The sequence below is a fragment of the Ovis canadensis genome, chromosome 15 (assembly GCF_042477335.2).
Source record: "Ovis canadensis isolate MfBH-ARS-UI-01 breed Bighorn chromosome 15, ARS-UI_OviCan_v2, whole genome shotgun sequence".
In the NCBI taxonomy this organism is placed as follows: domain Eukaryota; kingdom Metazoa; phylum Chordata; class Mammalia; order Artiodactyla; family Bovidae; genus Ovis; species Ovis canadensis.
This window is the reverse complement of record NC_091259.1, coordinates 27,373,617-27,381,988: the sequence shown is the minus strand read 5'-3', so window position 1 is coordinate 27,381,988 and position 8,372 is coordinate 27,373,617. Positions and strand designations below refer to the sequence as shown.

At 40.7% G+C, this 8,372-nt stretch overlaps 1 pseudogene; it reads left to right on the top strand.

The window, feature by feature from the left end:
- Positions 1-795: 795 nt before the first annotated feature.
- On the top strand, positions 796-3,973 carry LOC138421179 (heterogeneous nuclear ribonucleoprotein A1-like; annotated as a pseudogene).
- Positions 3,974-8,372: the final 4,399 nt, after the last annotated feature.

Genomic DNA, 8,372 nt, shown 5'->3' with positions numbered 1-8,372 from the left:
ACCCCCCCCCCCAAAAAAAAAAAAACTGCATTAAATGGACTGGAGATAATGTCTGCAACAGGCTACCTTGATTTTGAACAAGACATTAAGGTAAACAATAGCTATAGATGGACCCTGTCGCATTCATAAAGAGGCAGAGATTGCTTAAATAAGTGACTTAACTTAGTTACAAAGGAGTCAGAGAGTGGCAGATACATTACTTATGATTTTAGCTGCTGCATCCTCCATAGGCAGCAAATCCTCAGGCAACAGGAATTTTTCAAACCACATTTGGAGATGTCCAGATATCAGAGTAGGGTACAAAAATAGTCCCTGCATGATCTCTAAATGAGGAGGAATGGGGCTTAGACAGCCACATCAGGCCCCAGTGGGTGCTGGCTAGCTGCTTTAGCAGAAAGTGAAAGCAAACGTGTAGGAATTGCTCTTATGGCCTAGTAGAAGTACTGGTGGGTTTGTAGGTCCAGATCCCCAGGCTCACCCTCTTGGGGTTGGTGGTTACAACTCTGAGGGTGAGATGTAGTCAAGAAAGGACTTCGGCAAATTTCAGTATGTTCCGTTTTCTCTTCCTTCACTGAATCCTTCTTTCAGACCCTCATTCATACTAAGGAATAGAGAACTAATAAAAGTAGTATTAACATGCAGGGAATTTTTCTTACTAATCTAATCCAGAAGCTAAAGAAAACTATTGGTGATCACAACTGTATGGGGGGGGGGGGGAAAAGAAAACTTTTTGAAAACTCTTCTAAGACACAGACTGACTTCTGTAGCAGGAAACCTGGCAAGCTATTGGGAGAGATGGAAAAAGAGAGACAGTCACAAGCTGCCCTCCCCCAGGGATCTCATGATCCAGGGAAATTCTGTTCCGAGATTCCTATTCGACTCTATAAAGCAAGGCTGGGGAATATTCAAATGTAATGTCTAGGCTGGCCTTATCCCTGAATGCATTTATTCCCCCAATTTTTTTCTTGTTCCAGGGTGTCATGTAATGCCACAGATTGGGCTCAGATATCCAGCACAGAGTGTGGTGAAGTCCAAGGAAAAATTCTTCCTGGAGGAAACAATTTCTGAGTAGAAGCTTAAATAATTAAACTGTTGATTCTTTAACAGGTTAATCTGGGGGGAAAGGAAAGAGAAAGCATTCCAGAAAAAAGGACTATCAAAAACTAGGGTATGGGTGTTTTATTTATTTTATGTCTAAATACTGCTACTGCTAAGTCACTTCAGTCATGTCCGACTCTGTGCGACTCCATAGACGGCAGCCCACCAGGCTCCATCATCCCTGGGATTCTCCAGGCAAGAACAGTGGAGTGGGTTGCCATTTCCTTCTCCAATGCATGAAAGTGAAAAGTGAAAGTGAAGTCGCTCAGTCGTGTCTGACTCTTGGCATCCCCATGGACTGCAGCCCACCAGGCTCCTCCATCCATGGGATTTTTCCAGGCAAGAGCACTGGAGTCGGGGTGCCATTGCCTTCTCTGTCTAAATACTATTTAGATATAAAAAAGAACAAAATCTTGCCATTTGTGAGGATGAAACTTGAGGGCATAATGCAAAGTGAAATAAGTCAGAAAGAAAAATACCACATATTCTTACTTACATGTGGAATTAGAATTTGAAAAAACAAGCTCATGGATACAGAGAAGAGATTGTCAGTTGCCTACAATGGGGAGGTGAAGTATGGACTGGGGTAGGGGTGAGTAAAATGGCAAAAGGTATCAAAAGGTACAAACGTCCAGTTATAAAATAAGTCATGAGGAGGTAATGTATAGCATGGTGACCATGGTGAACAATATTGTATTGAATATTTGAAAGTTGCTAACAGAGTAGATCATAAAAGTCCTCATTACATACACATCAACTGTTTGTAAACAATAGAAAGTGAAAGTGAAAGTCGCTCAGTTGTGTCCAACTCTGTGTGACCCTGGACTGATTCTCCAGGCCAGAATATTAGAGTGAGTAGCCTTTCCCTTCTCCAGGAGCTCTTCCCAACCCAGGGTTGGAATCTAGGTCTCCTGTACTGCAGGTGGATTCTTTACCAGCTGAGCCACCAGGGAAGCCCTTTTAAACTGTATGCAGTGTTGAATGTTAATTAGACTTATTGTGGTGATCATTTTGAAATATATAAAAATGTTCAATCACTACTTTGTATACATGGAACTAATATAATGTTATATTCCAATTAAACCTCAAGAAAAAAAAAAAAGAAAGAAAAACTAGGGTATGGGAAACAGTGTGGGAGGGAGCCTTAAATGTTTCTTCAAGGCCTCCAAGCCTGAAGTATAGCTGACTCATATGGAACATGGTGTGCCCTGCAGAGGAACTAGGATAATGTCTATAGGAAGCAGGAGCCACTGGGAATTGTAAGCAAAGGGATATCATGATAGCTTTAACATTAGAGAGATAAATAGCTGTGGTGTGGAGGGCAGATTTGAGGGAGGAAAACTGGGAGCAAGTCACTGTCACAGACACCTTCTTTTCATGTCTCATTGCCTCCTTTACTGTCTTTTTATTGTCTAGCTTTTGTTGTATTAACACATAGAATTTTTAAATAAAATGGAAAAATGATTATTATAAAATGTTGGTAAATTAGAAAGTAGGATAAAAAATTCAAGGTACAGTTTGACCTCAACCATGTACATACGCAAATAAAAATTATTGGAAGGTGATTTTCTGCCCGTGGACACAGCCAGGAAAGCATCTTTGAAGTCTTTCCCCCTTGTCCACTGCCATCACGTCTAAGTCTGCTGCTGCTAAGTCACTTCAGTCGTGTCCGACTCTGTGTGACCCTATAGACGGCAGCCCACCAGGCTCCCCCATCCCTGGGATTCTGCAGGCAAGAACACTGGAGTGGGTTGCCATTTTCTTCTCCAGTGCATGAAAGTGAAAAGTGAAAGTGTAGTCGCTCAGTCGTGTCTGACCCTCAGCGACCCCATGGACTGCAACCTACCAGGCTCCTCCATCCATGGGATTTTCCAGGCAAGAGTGCTGGAGTAGGGTGCCATCACCTTCTCCACACGTCTAAGTCAGAGTCTCCCAAAGAGCCCAAACAGCTTTGGAAGCTCTTCATCCAAGGACTGAGCTTTGAAACAACCGATGAGAGTTTGAGGAGCCATTTTGAGCAGTGGAGAACTCTCACAGACTGTGTGGTAGTGAGGGATCCAAACACCAAGTGCTCCAGAGGCTTCAGGTTTGTCACATATGCCACGGTGGAAAAGGTGAAGACAGCCATGAATGCAAGGCCACACAAGGTGGACGGAAGAGTCATGGAACCAAAGAGAGCTGTCTCAAGAGAAGACTCCAAAGACCTGGTGCCCACTTAACTGTGAAAAAGAGTTTTATTGGTGGCATTAAAGAAGACATGAAGAACATCACCTGAGAGATTATTTTGAAGGGTATAGGAAAATTGAAGTGATTGAAATCATGACTGACTGAGGCAATGGCAAAAAGAGAGCCATTGCTTTTGTAACTTTTGATGGCCATGACTCTATAGACAAGACTGTCATTCAGAAAATACCACACTGTGAATGGCCACAACTGTGAAGTGAGAGAAGCTCTGTCTAAGCAAGAGATGGCTAGTGCTTCATCCAGCCAGAGAGGTCGAAGTAGTTCTGGAAACTTTGGTGGTGGTCGTGGAGGTGGTTTCGGTGGGAATGACAACTTTGGTCATGGAGGAAACTTCAGTGGTCGAGATGGCTTTGATGGCAGCCATAATGGTGATGGATATGGTGCCAGTGGGGATGGTTATGATGGATTTGGTAATGATGGAAGCAATTTTGGAGGTGGCGGAAGCTACAGTGATTTTGGCAATTACGGCAATCAATCTTCCAATTTTAGACCCATGAAAGGAGGAAACTTTGGAGGCAGAAGTTCTGGCCCCTATGGTGGTAGAGGCCAATACTTTGTCAAACCACAAAACCAAGGTGGCTATGGTGGTTCCAGCAGCAGCAGTAGCTATGGCAGTGGCCAAAGGTTTTAATTACTGCTAGGAAAAAAGCTTAGCAGGAGAGGAGGGTCAGGGAAGTGACAGGGAAGCTAAAGGTTAAAACAGATTTGTGAACTCCACCAACAGTGGTAGGAGGACCTTGCTGCTACAAAGAAGACATGTTTTAGACAATACTCATGTGTTTGGGCAAAAAACTCCAGGACTGTACTTGTGACTAATTGTATAACAGGTTATTTTAGTTTCTGTTCTGTGGACAGTGTAAAGCATTCCAACAAAGGGTTTTAATGTAGTTGTTTTTCTTTTTTTTTTTTTTTTTTGCACCCATGCTGTTGATTGCTAAATGTAATAGTCTGATCATGATGCTGAATAAATGACTTTTTTTTTTTTCCTAATGTGCTGTGTAAAGTTAGTCTACTCTGAAGCCATTTTGGTAAACTACCCCAACAGTGTAATGTTAGAATTTCTTCAGGGTGATGCCAAGTTCCATTTGAAATTTATTTACAACCAGTTTTGGTTGAGAAGCTATTGTCTTCAGAACCTTGGTGTAGTTGAACTAACAATTACTGTGTTGTGACCTGGAGTTTACCATTAAAAGGATCATCCATGCAAAGTCATGGAGGTTTTTTTTTTTTTTTTTTTCGGTTATTAATGATTGTTGGCACATCCTATGAAATATATCTAAATTGAATTATGTTACCAGATAAAGTTATAGATGGGAATGAAGCTTGGGTATCATCCATTATAATGTGTAATCAATAAATGATTTAATACTCTCTTTAAAAAAGTATTGGAAGGAAATGAATCAAACTTTAATCAGGGGCTAAGCATTTATCTTAAGAAAATAATCAGCTGGATACAGGGGCCTATGTTTAAGAATGTTCATTTTTATTTATAAGGAAAAAGTAGAAGCAAATTAAATGTTTATTAATAAGAGAAGTCCAAGATACCATAATAAATCTAAAATCTATATATATACACATTTTATTGTATGTTAATAATGTGAAAATATGCAATAAATATAGATAAATGCAAACAGAAGCTTCCAAATAATTATAGAACATGATCTAAAATTTATGTGTTTATATACATATATATGTGAGTATGTACATGTGTGTTGTTGTGGGAAGTATTTATATATTGTAAGTATGAGCATAAGCTTGAATCACAAACAGTAGCAAGGTACCAATAAGCAAGTTTTCTATCCCTTCTGTTCCTTAGTTTCTTTATTCCAAAAATAAGGATAATAACAATAATAACAATACCTTCTTCAAAGGATTATTATGATGATTAAATAAATTAATATGTATAAAGAACATAAGAAGTGCCCAGCATTCTTTTATGTTAATAATTACTGTTATTAGTTATGCAACAAAAACTAAGGGAAAAATACGTTCTAAAATATTTTCAATATTCAGTCTCCAAGCTATTGGTTTTGAGTAATTCCTATGCATTTTATTTTGATTTACAGGTATTTTATAAAAGCCTTGGGTAAACTAATGATCAAGGGAAAAATGGAGTGGTCTATAGGGCCCTTTAATAAAAAAGAGTTCTAAAGTAGGAATACAGATGCTGGTTTGTGAAGTCCCACCTCTAACTCATTCCATAAGTGTAATCTTGGCCTGACCATAGGACAGACCTCTCTGAGTCTGAGCTTTCCCATCCACTGAAAGTGACTAACCTTGCTCTTCTAACTTTCTTATAGTATTCCTGGAAGATATAAGACAATGAATGTGAAAGTTCATTGTGAGCTATGCAGTGGCCACAGGACTGGAAAAGGTCCGTTTTCATTCCAATCCCAAAGAAAGGCAATGCCAAAGAATGCTCAAATTACTGCACAATTGCACTCATCTCACACGCTAGTAAAGTAATGCTCAAAATTCTCCAAGCCAGGCTTCAGCAATACGTGAACTGTGAACTTCCTGATGTTCAAGCTGGTTTTAGAAAAGGCAGAGGAACCAGAGATCAAACTGCCAACATCTGCTGGATCATCGAAAAAGCAAGAGAGTTCCAGAAAAACATTTATTTCTGCTTTGTTGACTATGCCAAAGCCTTTGACTGTATGGATCACAATAAACTGTGGAAAATTCTGAGAGAGATGGGAATACCAGACCACCTGACCTGCCTCTTGAGAAACCTGTATGCAGGTCAGGAAGCAACAGTTAGAACTGGACATGGAACAACAGACTGGTTCCAAGTAGGGAAAGGAGTACGTCAAGGCTGTATATTGTCACCCTGCTTATTTAACTTCTATGCAGAGTACATCATGAGAAATGCTGGACTGGAAGAAGCACAAGCTGGAATGAAGATTGCCGGGAGAAATATCAATAACCTCAGATATGCAGATGACACCACCCTTATGGCAGAAAGTGAAGAGGAACTAAAAGGCCTCTTGATGAAAGCGAAAGAGGAGAGTGAAAAAGTTGGCTTAAAGCTCAACATTCAGAAAACTAAGATCATGGCATCCGGTCCCATCACTTCACGGCAAGTAGATGGGGAAACAGTGGAAACAATGTCACACTTTATTTTTCTGGGCTCCAAGATCACTGCAGATGGTGACTGCAGTCATGAATTTAAAAGATGCTTACTCCTTGGAAGAAAAGTTATGACCAACCTAGATAGCATATTGAAAAGCAGAGACATTACTTTGCCAACAAAGGTCCGTCTAGTCAAGGCTATGGTTTTTCCAGTGGTCATGTATGGATGTGAGAATTGGACTGTGAAGAAAGCTGAGTGCTGAAGAATTGATGCTTTTGAACTGTGGTGTTGGAGAAGACTCTTGAGAGTCGCTTGGACTGCAAGGAGATCCAACCAGTCCATTCTAAAGAAATCAGCCCTGGGATTTCTTTGGAGGGAATGATGCTGAAGCTGAAACTCCAGTACTTTGGCCACCTCATGCAAAGAGTTGACTCATTGGAAAAGACTCTGATGCTGGGAGGGGTTGAGGGCAGGAGGAGAAGAGGACAACAGAGGATGAGATGGCTGGATGGCATCACTGACTTGATGGATGTGAGTCTGAGTGAACTCCAGGAGTTGGTGATGGACAGGGAGGCCTGGCGTGCTGTGATTCATGGGATTCTCGCAAAGAGTCGGACACAACTGAGCGACTGAACTGAACATGCAAGGATTTCTTAATAAAGGAATTTCTTCACTGACTCTATTTCTCATTTCTCTGTCTGAAAACTGCAGAGCTCCTCAATACAAGGGTCATGCTTACTGATTAGGTAATTACTGTAGAGTTTGCAGCCTTTAATAAAGCAAAGGACTGTTTGGGATACATCATAGTTTTGCGAGTTGGCAGCTTTGGATTATTCAGGGAAAGTCCATGTTATTTTGGGTTATCCATGTCATTTACTTCTCTGCGTCTCTTCCTGTTGCCTACCTTTGCTTATTTTATTACTTATTAGTAGCTGGTTGTGAGGTAAAAGAAACTATAGCGGAGTGAAGCAAAAGCCATAACACAATGCAACTTTTTATTGAAAATAGCATCGGTGAGGGAAGATGCTGAAACTTGCTGTGTTTTTATGAAGGAGAATCAGTTAATCTGTGACTTTTATTGCTCCTTGATATAATGCTTGGGCAAAGTGTATGCAACTTTCCACCCACTCAGAGATGTGGTGTTGCTGCTGAAGGCTCAAGAAACTCCTTAGTGTTAAGAATGGGGCCTCCAATTTCAGGTTTGGTTATAATTCTCACGGCTATGCTCTGAGTTGAAAACATCCTCTCCCAGAAGAGTGAAAATACCCTCAGTCCCTGCTGACACTCCATTATATATCACATCTGTGATCTTATAAACCTGGTCAGAGTTGCATAACCACCTTTCCATGACAGAAGGCTCTTCTTATCTCTGACTCGAGGAAAATATGGGTTCCTATCCTTGAAGGATAGGAAAGAACTCCAGGGACTTGTATCCCCTCAGCACATTCTCTCTCTTCTACATCTCCTTCATCAATTCCATTCTCTTTGGCTGGTTGTCCTTATGCCCCATGGCAACAAGCATCACCAGAATTGCGTCGTTGTTGTTTTATTTTTATTTTATTATATTATTTTTAAAAATGTATTTATTTTAATTGGAGGCTAATTACTTACAATATTGTAGTGGTTTTTGCCATACATTAACATGAATCTGCCACGGGTGTACATGTGTTTTCCATCCTGAGCCCCCCTCCCACCTCCCGCCCCATCCCATCCCTCTGGGTCATCCCAGTGCACCAGCCCTGAGCACCCTGTCTCATGCATTGAACCTGGACTGGCGATCTGTTTCACATATGATAATATACCACGATTTTTTAAAAAATAGCTTAAGCCTTATAACCAGAGGAGAGGGTTCTTGCCTCTCTGAAAAAGTAATTCTTTTTTGGAGGGGCCTTTGTTGGTCAGTATGGTTGTTGGCCTTCAAAGAACCATGACTTTAAGATATGTCCTATCTTCTCCA